Raw genomic sequence first — 19,877 nt, 5'->3', positions numbered from 1 at the left:
TAACAATGTGACCAGTGGAGTAACGACTTTACAACCAGTGAGGTTATAAAGAAGGTATGTTTATTCAGCACTGGGTGCATGGGGGATCACTCCTCCACAAGCATGCACACCCATCATGGTAATTTGTCTTGGCTTTATACAACAATGTGTTACATATTCATGATAGTTTCAAAAATGCCTGTACATATCCATGATCTCTCCACGAAAAATCAGGGTTTATTATAATGAGTTCTAAGAAGTCATTTTCATGTGCTCCACCCTGGTCTCCTCTTAGTTACGCCTGCGCAGTGTCTCCTGGTGGTCATGGGCAGGGGTCTTCAGGATGAAGATGCCTCCTCTTCCTCTCATGACTTCTCACCCAGTTAGGTCTTCTTCTCCATTAGTGGATTTTACCCTGCTTTTTGTTGAAACACCATAATTAATGGGGGACTTGGAACTGTTTTGTTCCTCTAACATAGAGATATCAGTCTTCTGAAAACACAGTACTTCAGATATGGTGGCAATTCCAGACAAAATATACAATCACATTATTGTAACTAATAAGGCAGAAGGCGTTTGCAGCTAAGGTTTGTGGAGAAGTCTGTTTGCATATGAAAGCTGACTAGACTTTTTTTCAACAAAATGAATTGCCTGTTAACTTAGTTTACACAGTGCATAGGATGGAATGGCCTGTTATGTAGCAAGGCATTACTACTCCCCATCAGGTACTTGTCATTTGGCAATCTGCTAGTCAGACTTCACCAGAAATTTTCTGAAAAGCTTTCTGCCACTAGGAGAGTTCAAACAGTTTCCAAAATGTCACACTGCATGGTGGAGGAAGCTTAGTGTGTAGTGCTCTGGCTGAATCTTACCTGTACTGAGACATGGAGCTAGATAAGCAAATAACAGGTATCTGCCAGTGTGAGAAAAACCAAACCCTGAAACCACTCACCTGCACAGGGAGGTTTGCTTTTTGACATGCTGCCTGAATGTGGTTCATTTATTAAGCAGTATTTTCTGCAGCACCAACAATTACTTTTATTAAATCTTTTGTAACAAAACCAGACTTCTGATTGAAAGAGAGTAAATGGATATAAAAACTGTCTCTAAAAATTATCCAAGTTAGGAAATAAAAAATTACTTTTGTCTAGATAAAACACATTTAGCCTGAAGTACAGACACACTCAGAGAAAATATGGACTTGCATTTTTCATTTTGTTTCCAGCTCATTGTTTCTTTCACTCTTAAAATCTGCAGTGAAGTTTGTATTGTTAGTACTGTGGGTATCACTTCATAGTACTAAAAAGACTTATTGGAGGAATCAGTGCAGAAAGTTAGTACATTATGTTCACATGTCTGGGACTTAAATTTTCCATTGATTTTAATCCCTAAAATATGTGCAATCTTGTTAATTGCATGTGATAGGAGGGATTTGAAAGAAAAAGGAACACGCTGGGTTAATTCATGTATTCCAGCTCTAAGAGGAAGAATGGCAGAAAGCTTAAATATAAGAATAAGAAAAAGAGGTGATAATGACTTTAGCAAACAAGCTTTCCACTAGTCAGACATGATTCCTGTTATATGTCAAATACACTTCACTCACAAGCATGCTCATTCCTCTGCTTACAATTTCCTTGGCTTGAAATAGAATTGCATTGATGAGTCTAAATGGAAACTTGTAGCTCCTTTGTTCTAGTCCTGCTTCAGTCCTTTTAGACTCACAGTGACTGTTTAGTCAGACTCGGTACTGTGGCATATGTCCAGTCCAGCATGGTTAAATAACATGAACCCCTCAAACTGTAAAACTTCAGGACTGGGTACCATGCCTAGGCAGAATAAAAATTTGCTGAGTCAATCTTTCTTAATTCCAGGATAGCTTTGGCCAAAATACTACTTGAACATGTTACATAAATTGCTACTTACTACTGTTCTTTCCTCCTACTTACTCCTGGGATTTGTGAGTAGAAAAAGATCAACTCCAGGCGCCTATGTAACTCCTCTCACTACTGTGAGAAACATTTGTACAAATTCTGCTGCTAAGTCCAAATTGAAATCCAAACCACGTCTTTGCCTCTCATATGGAGTTTTCACCTGCCTCAATTCAGTTTCTCAACCTGAAAGAGAAAACTATGTTCATGAACCTCATGAAGAATTTGCATGTACAATTTATATTGGATAACTTCAACTTTGCATCTGATCTTCCCATCTTTTTTGAGTAGCTGTCCTCATCAATTCCTGACTTTAATTTCCTGATTTTAGTCAGCTGCACTTCATTGGAATAGCCACCCAGGCAGTTTTGATCTAGCTAAACTCAGTTTGAGTGACTCCCTTACTAATGGTTTAGGAAGCTCTGCCGATAGCACAGAACAGATCTAATGTTTTCTGTACGACCTGTTCTTCAGTACAGATTGTGAATGTGTAAAGTCTTTTATATCTGTGATCCCCATCTCTTGTAAAAATCATTTATGGCAATCATGATAAAGACTTGATTGTACCCACTTAGACGAAACTTTGCTCTTTGATCAAAATGCCAGTCATTTCATTATTTCCAGGTTAGAGCCCTTAGGGCAAAATTTAGAGAAAGAAAGTCTGTTCTATGCATTGAAAAAGACCTTACTGATTTCTGTAAACATCAGTACAACATACATTCAAGTTCAAACACAAGGTAAGGGAGTGACAGCAAATAATTTTGAACTCAATATTTTAAAATCACAACTGCAAACTTTTTTTTTTTTTTTTTTTTTTTTTTTTTTTTTTTTTAAGCATAGTGATATTTTTAAGTATAGGTCAGTTTCCACTATATAATGGAACATCTTAAAAAAACTGCCTCCCTCAGGCTTGTGTTTGCAAAGAGATTTTAATCCTTTTACAACTAATCAAGTGTGTTAGCTGTTTATTTCTCCAATTATTTATTTTCCAGTAATTTATATACAACCCTACTAAAATTTTATTGTGTGGTCTGTAAAATGATACAAATCCATCCTGTAAAATTAGAGCAGAACTATGTGAATCAAGATTAAAAAAAAAAATCATATTTATTTGCATTCAGAAACAAATAGTAATTTGCAATTTTTTTCTTGTTCTATAAATACTGAAGTACTTGATCACTTTTACATCTGAAAATCCTTAAGCATAATGGTTTACCTCCAGTAGTTCCTTACACTACACTTCACATTGTACATTTGATTGAAAGTTATCATTTTAACATTCATAACCCAGGTAAGCCATACAACTCATCCAGAATATTAATAGGGGAAATTCAATGAATCAAAATTTACTTGAGAATTATTCAATTAGCTTCCTAAAGAAACTTTTTTGGCAAAAATTTAGCAAAACACAAAGAGCCTACCTGTAAAAATTTGTGCCAATAAATAAAAAAATAAAGACACCTGTAAAAGTCAATGATTACCTAACAAGATCATTGTTGCTTCAGAAATACCTAAAGATGATTAAATAAGGTAGGGAAAAGAAAGCCAAACTATTTTTACTTTATTACTTTCTTCAGCACTATCTTATTTTTACCAATGTTGCATTTGCAACAATTTGTGCAAAGTGATAGCAAAGGCATGTTAACAGAATTTGTCTCTTTCTCTCTTTCACCAAAATGAAGGTTATTCTATGCACCTATGTCTGATTTCATATGACGGAAGTTTCTATTCTTCTGTCCTTCAAAAAGATAATTAATATCTGTTCTAACAGACCTTGTTGTTAGATGTATTTCTTGATACCTTTGCTAAAATTCAGTACGTTCAGTTTCACCTCAAAAAGAAATTATTCTTCTCATTGGCCATCACACCAGAAATTAGAAATAATTTATCAAGGGGTAATAATACACTGCAGCTTTTTTTGGTGTTACATGATGTTGCAGAGTTCCATGGAAATTACTCTTCTCTTAATTTAATCATATCAACGAACTTGTGAAGATGTTTTGTAAAAAAAATAAGTCAGAAAAAGGTGATTTATTTATTTATTTATTTATTTATTTATTTTTCACCACGTGCTTGTATAAGATCAATTTTGGGAAGCTATATTTTAGATTCCATGATTTCTAAATTTGATCTATTGTGCTGAATTAACAGAGTAGAAGTATGTTGTATAGTGTTATCTAAACCTGTGCTAAGAGGTTCATGAAAATATTTATTTTGCGAATCAGCTATACTGTGACTAACATACTGATGGAAATCACTGTTTATCCACCATCCACCCATTTCTAGCACTGAAATACATTCCAAGAGATATTGCATCTTTGGTCAAGTTCTCACCTTAGGCATCTGGTACTTCTAAAGGTATGTTAGTGCATCCAGTAAATTTGCATGCTATGTTATGTGTACCATAGGGTCTAGGATACTTAAAAGTGTACATCACATTCTTGTTCTAAATAAAAATTACATGGGATGATCCTTCTCCATTCTCAAAACCCTAGAGTTTGTGGGGAGCAGCTGGCAACCACCACTGAATTACTTTTTCAGAGGATTTAATCAATAGCAAACTGTCTATCAGACATGGAATTTAGTGAATTGCCAATTTTCAGCAAACACTATATCCACGGTAAAATCATACCTAATTTCAGTGCTCAAGGTTGCAGGTGTACTTAGGAATCTTTTTCTTGTCAAAGGCATAGTAAGCCTTGAATTAATTCTTTGGTTTTCTGTAGGACAACTGCTATGTGGTGTTTTGTCTTCCCTTAATTTTTAGCTAGAAAGGTTTCTTTTAAATTTGACCACAAGGCTTCCCCCCACATCCAGCTTGCTTTTTTTTTTTTTTTTTTAATGCATGTGTGTAGTGTCTTTCAGCATGGTAAGCCATGTTATTTTCTGTTTGAATGGTGGTGGTTTATTATTTTGCAAAATTGAAAGTCCAGCATGGATCAGGAAGTGTTTCCCATGATGCTGCTGTGGCCTTTCCCTGTTGAGAGGATCTGGATCTAATCTGTAGTGATATTCTGCTCAGGTCAATTTGCTTATCACAGTTTGGATTCTCTAGTGTACCTAGAATGACAGGCAAGTGCCTTCTGAAGAATGAGCTTCTATGAGCTTCAGTCTGGACTTAGATAAAAATGACTGGCTCATCAGTGATTAATTTGGTAAAATAGATTTGGGGTGTCCAGAAACCCCTGTATCTTCTTGTTCTTACATAGCAGAAGAATAGACTCTTTGGTTTCCTATTTAGAAACTGAAAATTCCCTCCCTCCTCTATCCTCCCGATCTGATCCTGACCTTAGATTTGTCATCAAACTTTGTGTTACTCCAACTTCTCTTTGCGTATGTCCAGAAAAGTACCTTTAACTTTTTTTTTTTCATTTTATGTGAAGTATTTCTTCTGTCTGTCATGCAATAAGCCTATACAACTCTGTTTTCTTGGTGTCTTAGTTAACTGAAAAATACTGGAGAAAAATTAACCCTGAATGCTTCAGAATCAGCTGTTCTCAAAATTAAAATCAAGTTCATGATGTCTTCTTTTTTATGGGCACTCCAGAGAAAATTCAGAAAAGCCACAAGAATGTGATAGATCCTGTTGGGCTGCTGATTCTGATTTGTTTTTTTCATTAAGCAGTGAAACAAGTCAGTATTTGACCAAAGCAACCCAGCCTGCTCTATTATTAAAACAGAAGAATAAAGGTTGCCCTCAATGATAAATTCCTTGATTTTATATTTTATGGTTTTTATTATTGAATTTTATTTTACAAACCTTAATTACAAGTTTGTTGTTTGGTTCTGTAAGGTCATGGTATTGTATAATAGCATATTCTATATTCAAAATATATTTGGTAAATTATAAGCTTGATAAATTTAGATGGTGTGTAAATTGTACATATCTATGTTACTCCAAGTTAATATATATATCATGTAGTTTGTATGCAAACCTAACCGGGCTGGTTCTATATGAGTCTTGGGAGATAGGATTGACCTAGAAGAATAAAGTCTTTAGCAGAAAGCTCTTCTGCTTGACTTTCTCAGGGATAAATCTTCCCCTCCTCTCTCTTAAATTTACCCTGGTGTTACCTGTCTTAAATTCCAGTCAACAGAAAGATGCCAGTAGATATTCTTGTGGTTTGGAATCTGTCTAGTTTCTAGATTTATCATCTGAAAAATGAGGTAATTGGATTTCGTAGCTTGAAAATTGAAATTGTTGCTGTAAATTTTTATGTTCATAAAGCACTATGGGATTGTTATGTAGAGGGACACGCTCCCTTAAAGAGAAGTGATTTTTTTTTTTTTTTCCATTTTGATTCCAATCAAAAAGGAGCCATTTTAGTGAATGACTCAATAATTCTTCTGTTTTTTAAAAATAAATAAATAAATAAATAAATCATATTCCTTTTCCTTCTTAAGTAGTAGAATTTCAGATTATAATAGGACCAATTCCAGGCAACAGATGGAATCAAAATTTGAATTTTATATTTTTCATTTAAGATTCAAGATGCTCTGCAATGCATGACAAGAATGTTCTTCATTGGCATATATTTGTAGTTCCCAAATTAGAAAATAGCTTTTCATTTTAGTTCTGTAGGAAAGTAAAACTTGACATGAAATTAAATCATCTAGATTAAAGAGAGACACTGTGGTTATGAAACACTGTGGTATAGTGGTCAACACACTCTTGGCAAATTCTGGAATAAAGTCAGACTTTTTAGCAACAATCTGTTCCACACTTTCCCATCTCGTTTCCCATGTGAGCCCCCCCTTAGGGAAGGGCCACAAGGCATTGATACTTAATGAAGTTTCTCTGGCAGCAGGAAATTACTCTCTTAAAGTAGTCAGCCTGGTCAGATGGGAAGGATTTACATGAGACTCAGAAAGAAGCTTGAATGGTTTCCACTCTGTATTGGGGTAGCTTGTTAATTCTCTTTCTCCATCCAGTTAATTGTATAACGTTGCAGCTGTTGCACTTTGTTTCTCCTTAGCCATTTTTCCAGCTCTGTGAATATTTTCCATGTGTCTAAACTTCCATTTCAGGCTTATCTTGCACAGAAAGATTTTCCTCCTCAAATGTGTTTGTATAAAAAAGCAATAGGTAAAGCTAATACTAATATTAAACTCTCATTTTAATACTTCTGCTGCAAAACCATAAAAACTACATTCATTTAGAATTGTAACAAGAATATCTGTATATATTGGACCAAAATTTGATTGTTGCCTAGGTGCAATTGAGAGTTTTATTTGGCAAATGTCTTCAATACTAGTGAAAAGATGTTATTCCATTACAAGGACAGACACTTAATCATCTGGGACTGATGACTCCCGACAATAACATAGAAATTTCAGGGAAATGAGAGAGTCCTTTGTACTGGAAATTAAGTTGTTGTCAACAGAGGTATGAGATGGAACTTTTTTCATTTGTCATTAGGACGTTTCAGAATATAAATTATTTGTTTTATGAGCAACCCATGATTGTTCTCAGTCTTCAATGGAAGTAAAATTTTACTGGTGTTTACTTTCATTTAATCTAACTGTCTTTTTAAAAGTCCAATGATATTCTCTGTTGAAGCAGAAACAGTCCTTCTTGAGCCACTTAAAATTAAAATAAATTATAAAAATAGTTTCTTACATTGACAGAATTGGCCAAAAAGCATTATTTGTTCTTGATTACTGTTCATAGTAATTTATCTTTTTCTTGAGTGGCACTTTTTATTCCTTACTTTTTGAAGGAATTGTGAAAAGCATGGAAGTTTTAGTAAAGTCCCATTTGATCTGGAGATGACTGACTTCTCTCTAGATCTTATTTTGCTCATGTGGATTACTAAAATGAGCTTATAGTCACCTGTTTCACCCCATGTGCTGTCTTCTCTCTTCAGATGTTGACCTTTCTGTCCTCCTCTCAGCAGCAGTCCACATTAAAGCATTTCTTTGTCCCTCATGCTATCCCACATCTTTAAGACATCCTTTGAGGAAAAGGATCTACTTTATCTCTTTATGTTTAAATTAATATTTGGATACAAACTTTCCCCACACTTAGCCAGTTAAATTCACATTTTGTGTTTCAACTCAAACTGAAAGCTATCAGTTACAATAATAATATTTTTGTTGTTGTTGAGGAAAAACCTTCTTAAATAAAGTTGAGAAATTTTCATACCTTTTTTTCTATAACTATGATAAATGAGCTTATGAACAAATGTGTTACATTTTTGTCACTTTCATATTTTGAGTTAATAAATTTCTCTAGGAAGTCAAGATACAAATTTTAAAACGTTGGAATAGTCAAAGGAGATTGTAAACTAGGTATTTATGGTACAGTACATTTTTTCAGGTGGGTTTTTTTCAGCTGAATCTATCATCAAGGCGAACATTTCTATATCAGATCCAAATGTAAGCTTTTTTATAGGGGGAGGATTTATTTTTTTTTTTTACTTCTAGTATTTAGGTGTGTCACATTTTGCTTTCAACATGCATCTTTTCCAAATGAAGGCTTCTGAAGTTTTGTCTCTTCCTATTCCACCTCCCTTTTTATTGCCTAGTTATATAGCAATAATTTTTGCTCAGATTTCAAATATATGTGATAAATCTGGTTACTACAATGAGGCATTTTCTTATATTTGGAATACTAAAGGTGGTATTGCTTTCACTTATTTTTATAAAACTAAACCCCAACATTTCATTTAGAATCCATTTTATAATCAGTAAGAGAGAGACATATTCACTGAGCAATTTGTCTTACCATCACATGGTTGGTAGAAAAACTGTTCAACAGTACATACCTGTCTCCATTGATTGCTTGGATTGTTTATTGGTTTATGCAAAACACTTCGACAACCTGTGAAAAATCAACTGATAAACACAGCAAACAGTTATCTACACCACTGTCAAAATGAAAAAAATGACAGAGTGGAGGAATGTTTCCTATTTTATTTTATTTTTGTGCTTGATAACACTTTTAATCTTTTTTTTGAACAATAACAACATGAAATCTGAGTTGTCTGTAATAATGTTTGAAAACACTTTCTTTACTTGTATTATGAATCAAAGTGGATTCTAATGGTGGGTACCTTACTTTCTTTTTTCTTAAGCAACAAAATATTGATATTAGCTGCTTTCTTTACAGAGTTCCTTGTCCTTCTCATACAAATAAGAAAAGTAAATAGATAATATGTGTATTGCTATAGATAATATGTGTATACTTTGAGATGGGAAGAGTTTAGGAAACATGTACTATTATGTATGTGTTATTAATATGTACAATATTTGACTTTAAATAAATGTTACCAATTTCAATTGTTAATGTATAGAACAGTACATTTAAGAATTAAATTTTCTCAAGTTTTTCTTGGCAAGTACTAAAAATTAATGTATTTACATAGATAAAACTTTTGGGCACTCAAAACCAGTGAGGACATCATTACTTGCCTGAATGATTTAGAGAGAAATGTTGTATGAAAGACATCTGTTTACATGCAAGAAGTCTGTAGGATGTTGGTGGGATTATGGTTAAATGTGTGTTTATATATTTATACTTCATTCCAAGTAGAAAGAAGCACAGTTTCAGTCCTTGGCTTTACTGTCACAGAAATAAATATCAATGATAGTAAAATGCTAGCCAAAATGATTTTTGTATGTAAGACTGGAGCTGTATTTTCACAGTCAAAGGCCTCTGGACTTAATCCAGTCCAGTATTAAGGAAATAAATGCCCAAACAATAAACATTGTTCCCTGAAGGAAAGTAATTTCCTCCCCTAGGCTACACTAGATGGAGAAAAAATGCTAGAATTTCATCAGTGCTCCTCATCAGACAAAGAAAATCATGTTTGGGGCAGATTGACTGTGTAAAAGAATACTGCAGACTCCTGAAGATGCAAGCAGGTTTGAAACATCATTTTGCTCTGGGATGAACCTGAAAAATACATCTGTATACAAATCTCTGTAGAGCTGTGTTCTGTGGAATGACTAGAAGGAGTTCTGCACATGCCCAAATCTAAATTTTTCAGCTGATTCTAATATGGAGAAAGAGTCAATCACTATTTTTCTCCAATCTAAAGTTATGGACAGTTTAAATCTGATCCAAGAACATGATCATTAGTAACTATGTAGATCAATCTTAGTTGCTGAGGTGATAGAAGAAACTGGAGCCATTTGAGTCTGGTGGCTTGAAGCTTCTGAAAAAGTTTGCCTCCATCTAAGGCATTTAAAGACCATAAACAGTGATTATGAAACATAGCCATAATAATATATTGTTATGAATGATATTGCTGTTCTTCATTTAGCATTTTTATTTAATATAGCACACATTATTTTATTAAGTCCTATTTATGGGTGTTCATCTTGATTCTCTTTGTATCCCAAGATATGTTCTCATCTTTTTTAAGCACACTACTTGCTGTGGGAGTACGGTGTGGGGGTTCTGAACTCACATGCTCTTTTGTATCTTGGTTGCCTTTGTGGTCTACTTATCAAGTCTCCCTTTTTATGTAATGCATACTTAGTTCTGTCCCCCTGGCTCCTACCTATCACAGTTTCCTCAAGACACACATCTTTCCTTGGGCCAGACACCATGATCACTAAGTAGGGGAAAAAAAATAATCAAAACAACCAAACCCCAGCAAATTATCATATAGGCTAAAAATCTCTAGAACTACTGAAATAGTAGTTAATGGTTTGAAAATGGTTTTCCATAACAATGTGACTAATATAGACCCTACAGGATAAGAAATGAGACATATTTACTTCAGACAAGTATTTTTTCAGTACAGTTGGCCAGTCAGTCAAATATAATCAGATTTAAGAAAACAGCAGTGGGTACTCTGGTGATGTTGTTTTGTCCTGCAACTAGGCTGCCAGAAGGTGAAGAAAGACAAATGATAGAATAAGAAACCCTGCCGATAACCTTAACAGGAGCTGCTGTGTTTCCCCTGTTCCCCTAATCCCTGTTCCTTAATTCTTCAAGCACATGTCATCCATACTCCTGAATAAACAAGACCCTGAAATTCTTCCCAACATTTCTGTTTTAGCAGGGGAGTATTTGATCAGCCATGCCCACCACTGGCTCTGTCTTAGCAACTACATTCTTTCTGGGCCAGAGGCTGTTCTGCTTATGTCAAACTCATCAATCATAAAATGAGTCTTAATGCAAAAATAACAGTGTCAGTGAACAGGGAATGCTCTGAGGTCCATTAGTGCCTTCCTGATCAAAGGTGATGGGATATCTGAAAATAAACACTCACTCTAAAAGGAAATTTTTTCTGTAGGATGCTGTTATGGCTTAGAAGAGATATAAAGGACGAGTGCTTCCAAAAATCTCCTTCTGCCCAATCTGGTCCTCTTATTTTACCCTTGAGAAGAAGGAGAGCAAATGAGCAAATTCATCAAGATTGCAGTTATAAAACTTTAAAAAAATACATTCATCTGCATCTTATTTTGAAATGGTGATTTCTTTCAAGATGCGCTCCACTTAGGATAGACCTGTTCCATTATATCAGCAGAAAATTAAGGCAAGCTCCTGCATCTCTGTACAGAAACTGAAAATTCAAAATTATTGAATTATCCAAGTTAGGAAAAATCTTTTTCTTATTAGTTTAAAAAGGAATGGCTGAAACATAGTGGTTAATAAAGAGCAAATAATACTATTCATTTTTTTTTCTAGGGAAGGCATCTGCTGCAATTAAGAAGTGAAAAGCTTAAAACAGATAAAAAGGATATAATTATTTCATAGCATTAAACTGCAACTTTGCTGAAATAGGCATACATTCAGGGTTGAGCCTGAAAAGGGTTCAAAAATTGTACAGGATTCCTTACTTATGCATATCTATAGTTTGGTTAATTTTTCTTTTTTTTTTTTGGATTAAATTTACAGATATTATAGAACAAGCATACTCTCTACACTTGATTTGTAAGGCTAGGTTCTAGGAGATCTTAGAGCACTTAGAGCAGTCACAATTTCAAATGATCGCCTAGTGGTTTTGGATGAGCCTGTGGTATCCAGGATGTTTATATTGTTTGATCTTGCACAGCACACTAATTAAGTACAAATATCAAGCACTTAATTAAAGTTAATGTTGATGTTTTGTCCTGCATTCATCTCAGCATTAAGGAGCAATTAAATCTCTAAGTGACTCAAGAACCATGAATTTCAGAGATAATTTTATCATTTTATACTTAGCATGTGTTACAAACACCCTTCCTTCCTGAATACAAGTTTCTTGAAAGGAAGATGTGTGCTGTCAGAGTTAAGTGCACTCAGGTGAATATAGCAATTATAAAGGTGACGGAATAATGGCTCTTATTAAAGACAGTCTTTGAGCAGCCATCTAACAGTGTATTTTTCTGTCCTGGTTTCGATGAGGATGGAGTTAACTTTCATTGGAGTATTTCATCACATATGATGTCATGTCCAGGGATATGGGGGGCAGGCTCCCTCGGGTAGGTGTGGGATTTCCAGGTCCATTCTGGGTGTATGTTGCTGTGGGGACGGTTGCTGTGCTCAGTAAGCCACTTCTGCATTTTACTCTTTTTTTTTTTTTTTTTTTTTTTTTTTTTTTTTTTTTTTTTTTACTCACTATTGTTCCTGTTGTTTTCTTGTTATATTTAGTCAATTCTTTCTTTTTATTCAACCTACGAATTCTCTTCTTTTTTTGTCCCTCCCCTATTTCACCGGGGAGGGGGGAGGTGAATGAATGGCCAGATCATCAAATTCTGGTGAAATGTGTAGAGGCTACTGAACTGGAGGAAGTTTATGTGAATGCCACTGAAGGTTTTTATTAGGAAAGTGTGAACTAGTTAAGGTTAAGATAAAAATAAAAATAAGTATACTTGCATTCCAACTCCAAATGAATCAGAACCAAATTATTCTGAGCTTTAAAGACATTTGGTAAATTGTTTAAAAAATATGTCTATAAATCCTAATTATATTTCTTTTCTGAATGGCATAATGGCTTCTACAGTCTATTTATGGATGTCATAACCTTTAAGATGTCCTACAAGTCATGGTATGCTCTGCTGGGGGTACTTGGCAGGTTTCTGTGTTCTAGTCATGAAAGATAAGCTCAGGAATATTTAGCAGAAGGGAGGATGTAATTTACTATCAGGTAGGAATGTGAATATGCATTACACAGACTTATTGCACAGAATCACATATTATCTGAGATCAGAAGGGACCTCTGGAGATTGTCTAGTCCAACCCACAACTCAGTGAAGGTTGCTCAGGGCCACATCCAGTAGAGTTTTGATTATCTCTAAGGATGGAGACTATAACCTGTCTGGGAAATCTGATCCATTGTTTGATCACACAGTAAAAAAAGATAAAAAGAAAAATCTTGTCTAAATGAAATTTCCTGTATTTCAGCTTCTGCCCATGGACTCTTATCCTTTCTTTGGGCGCAGCTGAGGAGCCTGGGCTTGTCTTCCTCCCAGACCATTGGATATTTTTACACATGGATAAGATCCATCATGGACATGAGCTTCAACAGGGCCAAGTGCCAGATCCTGCACTTGGGCCACAACCACCCCCTGCATGGCTACAGGCTTGGGGAGGTGTGGCTGGAGAGCTGTCTGGAAGAGAAGGATCTGGGGATTCTCATTGACAAGCAGCTGAACATGAGCCGGCAGTGTGCCCAGATGGCCAAGAAAGCCAACGGCATCCTGGCTTGTGTTAGAAACAATGTGACCAGCAGAAGTAGGGAGGTGACAGTTCCCCTGTGCTCTGCACTGGTGAGGCCACACCTGGACTATTGTGTCGTTTTGGCACCTCAATACAAGAGAGATATCGAGGTGCTGGAGCGAGTGCAGAGGAGGGCAACAAATCTGGTGAAGGTCCTGGAGAACAGATCCTGTGAGGAGAGATTGAAGGAGCTGGGACTGTTCAGTTTGAGGAGGAGAAGGCTGAGGGGAGACCTCATCTCCCTCTACAGCTACCTGAAAGGACATTGTAGAGAGGTTGGTGCTGGTCTCTTGTCACAGGTAATTAATGTCAGAACAAGAGGGAATGGCTTTAAATTCTAACAGGGGAGGTTCATACTAGACATTAGGAAAAAAAAATTCACAGAAAGAGTGGTCAGACAGTGGAATATGCCACCCAGGGAGGTGGTGGAGTCACCATCCCTGGATGTGTTTAAGAGTCGTTTAGATGAGATGATGGGGGATTTGGTGTAGGGCACAACTTTGTAGAGTAGGTGATGGTTGGACTCGATGATCTCAAGGGTCTTTTCCAACCTGAATGATTCTGTGATTCTCTTCTCCAGACTAAACAATTCTCGCTCACACAACCTTTTTTTGTATGAGGGATTCTCCAATCCCTTAATCATCTTCAGGGCCCTTTGATGGACTTACTTCAGTATGTCTACCTCTATCTTGTACTGGGCAGTCCAGAACTGGACAAATTACTCCAGATATTCACTGCTCACCAGTGCTGAGTATAGAAGAAAGATAATTTGTCTCAATCTGCTGGCAACGCTCCTAGTAATACAGGCTGGGATGCTTTTAAACTTCGTTGCTGTAAAGGCACATTATTAGTGCATGGTCAGCTACTTGTCCACCAGGACTCCTGATTCCTACTCTATCAAGTTGCTTTCCAGCCAGGTAATCCCCAGCCTGTACTGGTGGCTGGGGCTATTCTTCCCGAAGTGTGGAACTTGACATTTTCCATTGCTGAGCTCTCAGTTTGGGAGGGAATACTGTTGGGAGAGCTGACCCAAACTGACCAAAGGGATATTCCACACCATATGACATCATGCTTAGCAATAAAAGCTGGGGGAAGGAAAGGGGGAACATCTGAGTTATGCTGTTTCTCTTCCCAGCCAACCATTGATAAAACCCTGCTTTCCTGGAAATGGCTGAAAGCCTGCCTGCCAATGGGAAGTAATGAATTAATTCCTTATTTTGCTTTGCTTGTGCACACAGCGTTTGCTTTACTTATTACTGTCTTTATCTCAACCCATGAGTTTTCTTACCTTTACCCTTCCAATTCTTTCCCTCATCCTACCTTAGAGAAGTGAGTGAGAAGTAGTGTGGGTTTAACCCACCACAACAGTTATTGAGGAGAGAGCAGTAGATCTTGAGGTCGACTTAGCCCTCAGTAAGGTCTTTGATACTGTTTCCCATAAATCCTCATAAAGAGGCTGATGGTGAAGAATTTGAGCATCTCTCTTATGAGGAAAGGCTGTAAGAGCTGGGATTGTTCAGCCTGGAGAAGAGAAAGCTCAGCAGGACCTTATCAATGCATATAAATACCTGAAGTGAGGGTGCAGAGTAGATGGAGTCAGGCTCTTTTCAGGGATTCCCAGTGACAGAGCAAGAGACAATGGGCACAAACTGAAGCACTGGAAGTTCTGTCTGAACATTAAGAAATACTTTTTTTGCTGTGAGTGTGACCAAGAACTGGCACATGTTGTTATTTTTTTGAGATATTCAAAAGTTGCTGGACATGATCTAGGTGGCCCTGATTGAGAAGTCAGATTGGACTAGATGACTTCCAGAGGTCCCTTTCAACCTCAAAAATTCTGAAATTCTGTGACTCTACGACTGTGATTCTGCGATTCTGTGACTCTGAATCTGGGACAATGTTATGCATTCATTAAGGTTCATTTTCATATGTGGAGTAATAAGGCCTTCACACTTCCAGATCAATTAGTGAGTCTGAAATTGTATTGTTATAGAGTTAAACTAGATCTTTATTTGTCAGAGTCATCAGTTATGTTATGAGGTTTTTGTTTATCATGAAATGAGTAGAAAATGAGATGGTATGAGAGACTCTAGGTTGGCAAGAGGGGGAGCTAAAGCTTCATATGGGTCCTGTCACCTGTGAAGCATTCTCAAAGCAGCTATTTTTAAACAAAAACCTTCTCTCACTTTGCAATTAAATTGTGACTTTTGCCTTAATTAAGGGACACAAAATAAAAGAAAAATCCAACTCAAAGGATTTATCATGGGATATTATCATTGGGATGGATTAGAAAGAGGAGGGCACAGTGCTTGACTGAAAATAGCTGTGCTAGTTTAAAGGTCTGTAGATTAGGAAGTTTTTTTCTTCCCTCTTTAATTTCCTGGCTTGGATTTGGCACACACACATTCATGCATATGCGTGTGTGCACACACACACACAGAGTTGACAGCTTAGGAAAAAAATATTTATAAGACCTCTCCTTCTCTAAAGTCTTTCAGAGATGTGAGTGAGGGAACTTCTATTGCTTTCATTACAAGAAAATGCAAGAAGCTGTTTTAAATCAGTTCCCCGTGGCAGCAAGGATGTTTCAGTATTGTTTAACTTCCAAAACCCATACTGTCTAATATTGACTAAGTGAAGCTGGAATTCCTTCTTCTTAGTTCATAATGTCCTTTGTTTACCACAGGAAATAATCTTTCACACATCTAGTTCCTTCACTAATATTCTATCACCCACGAATGATGAAAGTTTAGTGCTTGTGAGAACTTCCTCAGTCTTTGTATCTTTATGAGAGTAAAGAAAGCACTCTTTGTATTTTACAATTACAAACCAGATTGGAAGCAATCAAAAGTTGTCAAAACATATCGCTGCGACTTTTTAAAATGAAATGCATTAGGTAATTCAACATGACATTTGCTCCAAAGTACCAGCTAATTAAAACAAAAAAATGAAATAAAAATAAACCACAAATTGATTCATCCTTTAAATTTCAGTTCATGAAAATTTTAAGATTTTGAACCTCTTCACCAGAGCTGAGTTAGTACTGTGATTTGTCAGACTTGGGAAAATTCTTATTTGGACTCAAAATATTTTGTTGTAGTTTGAGCTCAGAGGGCACCTGAGCACCATGCAGCTGCTCACTCCCCCCTTCCCCTCAACTCTGAGAAGGAGAAAAACAAAGCAAAAGGCTCAGTGGTTTGAGCTCAGAGGGAAACTGAACACCACGTGGTTACTCACTTCTCCCTTTCCCCCCAGCACTAAGAAGGAGTTAATAAGGCAAAAGGCTCAGGAATCAAGATAAAAACAGGGAGGGATAAGTCATCTGTTAAGATCACAGGCAAAAGACAGATTCATCAGGGGAAGAAAAAAAGAACATAAATTTAATACAGATACTAACAACAACACATAACAGACAGAGGACCATGAGCACATCTTGAAAACACCTTCCCCCACCCCTCCCTTCTTCCTGGGCTCAGCTTTGCTCCTGATATCTCAACAATGGAGCAGTGGGAAGGGAATGGGGAGTGTAGTCAGTCCTGCTGCTTCTTCCACGTTGAGGGTAGGGGAGAACTTCTGGCATTCCTCCTCTGTTCCAGCACGGTCCCCCTTTCACAGGAGACAGTCCTCCACAAACCAACTCTGACATGAATCACTCCCACAGGTGTGTGGGTCACCCTTGGGTGTTGAAATCCTCCCAGCACTGAACTACAATAGTGGGGCCTCTTCCCCCAGGGTCCCGGCTTTTTTTGAGCACAGTCACCTGGTTTGGCATGGGGCACCCCACAGGCTGCTGACTGGCATCTGCTCTACCATAGACTCCTATGGGTGATGGGGGCCGGCCCTGCTGTCTCACCATAGGGTACAGAGGAGTCTCTGCTCCAGTGCACCTTCTCCCCTTCATCCTCCTTCCTTCCACTGACCTCAGTGTTAGCACAGATGTTCTCCTCACAACTCCAACTCTTCCTCTCAGATTCCCCTTCTTAAGTATGTTATCACAGAGGTGCAGCCACCATCACTAATTGGCTCAGCCTTGGCCAGAGATGGGCTCGACTTGGATCTGGAGGAGCTTCAAGAAGCTTCTTATAGAGGGCCACTGCTGTAGCCCCTTCCTTCACTACCAAAAACCCCCAACACTCACTGAAACCCAGGACAGACTTCATTAGCTCAAAAGGAGTGAGATTTACTTGTCTTTTTTTTTTTTTTTTAGCATAATTTTGTTTTGCTGCCATAGGAACTACTAACTTCAGTCCTGGGTGAGAACACCCAGAATGTTAACAACTGAGCTGATGAGGTGAAATAAAAATATAAACAAAATAATGTTTGCCTCAAACTGCAAGTTACTTTTAAATTATATACTGTGTAGCATGCAAGACAGTATTTAGAAATATATCCAATCTGTCTTTCTATAAACAATGGAAGTATTTAATTGGAAAAATACGACTTTCTACCTTCAGAAGCAGTTTTAAAATGTATTTCTTAACATTGAGTATAGAGTCTTGAACCACGTATATTCAGCACAGTTTCTTCACTGTCTCTGGTTTTGATTCCCAGTTGTAATGTAAAGACACTATCTACTGTATAACAGCCTTTCACTACCCAAAAAGAATAATTAGTCTAGATTGATTAATGAGGAGAGCTATCAAGTCACTGTATCTGTAGCAACTTGAAAATGCATTTTGGATTGTAAATTATGACTTTATAAATATTACTTTAGTTATAAAGCAATGTCAATATACACAGCACTTCAGCACTTGATATATAGTGTACAAAATCAAAAAGTCTCTCTCCCACAAAGGGCATACAATCTAAATTTAGACCATGATAAACTGTCACAGGAATTTTGTTCAAGAAAAAAAAAAAAAAGTTACATTTTATGACATTGAGTCCACCAATTCTCTTTTTTCCCCTTTTTGCTTAAATGTTATGAGTAGCTGAGGAATTAGCATTAGAAATTGCCATGAATCCAACTATGCTAGTTCATCACTAAGAGGAATATAATAACCCATAATCTTGAGACTTTCTGTTCAAATGTATCACTTAATTCCTTTTGTCATCTGTTGAGCTTTTTATTTATTTTTAGCTTGATGTATTTATAACTGTCACGTAGAACTTGATTTCAAAAACACTTCCACATGTGAGAAACAGTTAATAGCAATTTTCTTATCTTTGTTTCTGTCTACAGCATAGGATTTCTTCTACCCACCTTTCATACTTGTCATGACCAGTTTGTCAAAACCATATTGATATCTACTGCTAATTCTCCCTCATAATCTCCAGAATATTCTACTTCTTCCCCCAGAGACACTTCTTTTGTCTTATATTTACTTCAAGAACATAAAGGGATGCTGCATCAGATTATCTTCGTTGTTGATTGATCTGATTACATCACTCTCATCTTTGTATTTTTTTCACTGAATCCCTATCCCCACCATGTCAAATTCAACCTCCAAAGCTCTCTCTGTGCTGCCAGAATTATCCACCACCCTTTTGGTCCTACCTTTGTACCATTTTTGTACCTCACCATAGAATTAATGTGATGCTTGTTTGTTTTATCATACACTTATGAAAAGATCTCTGTGAACCACTTGTATTTTACATTTCCAAGACCTTTCATTAGTTTTCTTTTTCTTTAAAAGGGTGAAGTCCTTCTAAAGGACCATGCCTCCACAGATTGTGGAATGAAACCTATGAATAGATATTTTACTATATCAAAAAACACCCCAGAATAGTCACATTTTGCTTGTTCTATTCCTGAAACTTTGCCTCCATATCATTGCCTCTATGGGAAGCACATGCAAGTGTATTTGGAGAACAAGGACCTATACGCGTGAAGAATTGACATGGTTGGTTTCAAATGGTGAAGAACTGTGATGTTTGCTAACAAACTATACAAAATACAGTATAGTTTCAGGAAAGGAGATAAAAGATACTGCAAAAAGCCTCTAAGTCAGGTGAAACTACAGCGGTTTTATGGTGCTTTCCTCTGTTTTGATGAGCACCACATCCATGTCTGGGAATGCTCCTTACTACAGTGAGCTGACAGAGTTTGCTCAATACAGATTGTCAAATCTTAACCCGACACAACCTGTTTTAGGATTTTCCTACTGACTACCCTAGCATATTTTCAACAGAGTCATTATCCTGTTCACGCATTTTTTTGTCTGCTTATAATTGAGAAAATTATACATATATTAATAAATTGGAGAAGAAAAATAAGTGTTGTTTACATTAATTTATGAAAAATATATTTGTGAGATTAACACAAAAAAAATTATATATATATATATATATATATATATATATAAAAATATATA

At 36.5% G+C, this 19,877-nt stretch overlaps 1 long non-coding RNA gene across 1 annotated transcript in view; it reads right to left on the bottom strand.

Annotated features, from left to right (window-relative positions):
• Positions 1-13,872: 13,872 nt before the first annotated feature.
• Positions 13,873-19,877, bottom strand: part of LOC113480911 — a 22,740-nt gene continuing 16,735 nt past the window's right edge. The window contains exon 4 of the long non-coding RNA XR_003398575.1: positions 13,873-14,132. This is a non-coding gene — a long non-coding RNA (uncharacterized LOC113480911). The remainder of the gene's footprint in view (positions 14,133-19,877) is intronic.

The sequence above is a fragment of the Athene cunicularia genome (assembly GCF_003259725.1).
Source record: "Athene cunicularia isolate RWA chromosome 5 unlocalized genomic scaffold, athCun1 chr5_part1, whole genome shotgun sequence".
Lineage (NCBI taxonomy): Eukaryota > Metazoa > Chordata > Aves > Strigiformes > Strigidae > Athene > Athene cunicularia.
Note: the sequence above shows the minus strand (reverse complement) of the source record. Positions and strands in the feature narration are given on the sequence as shown.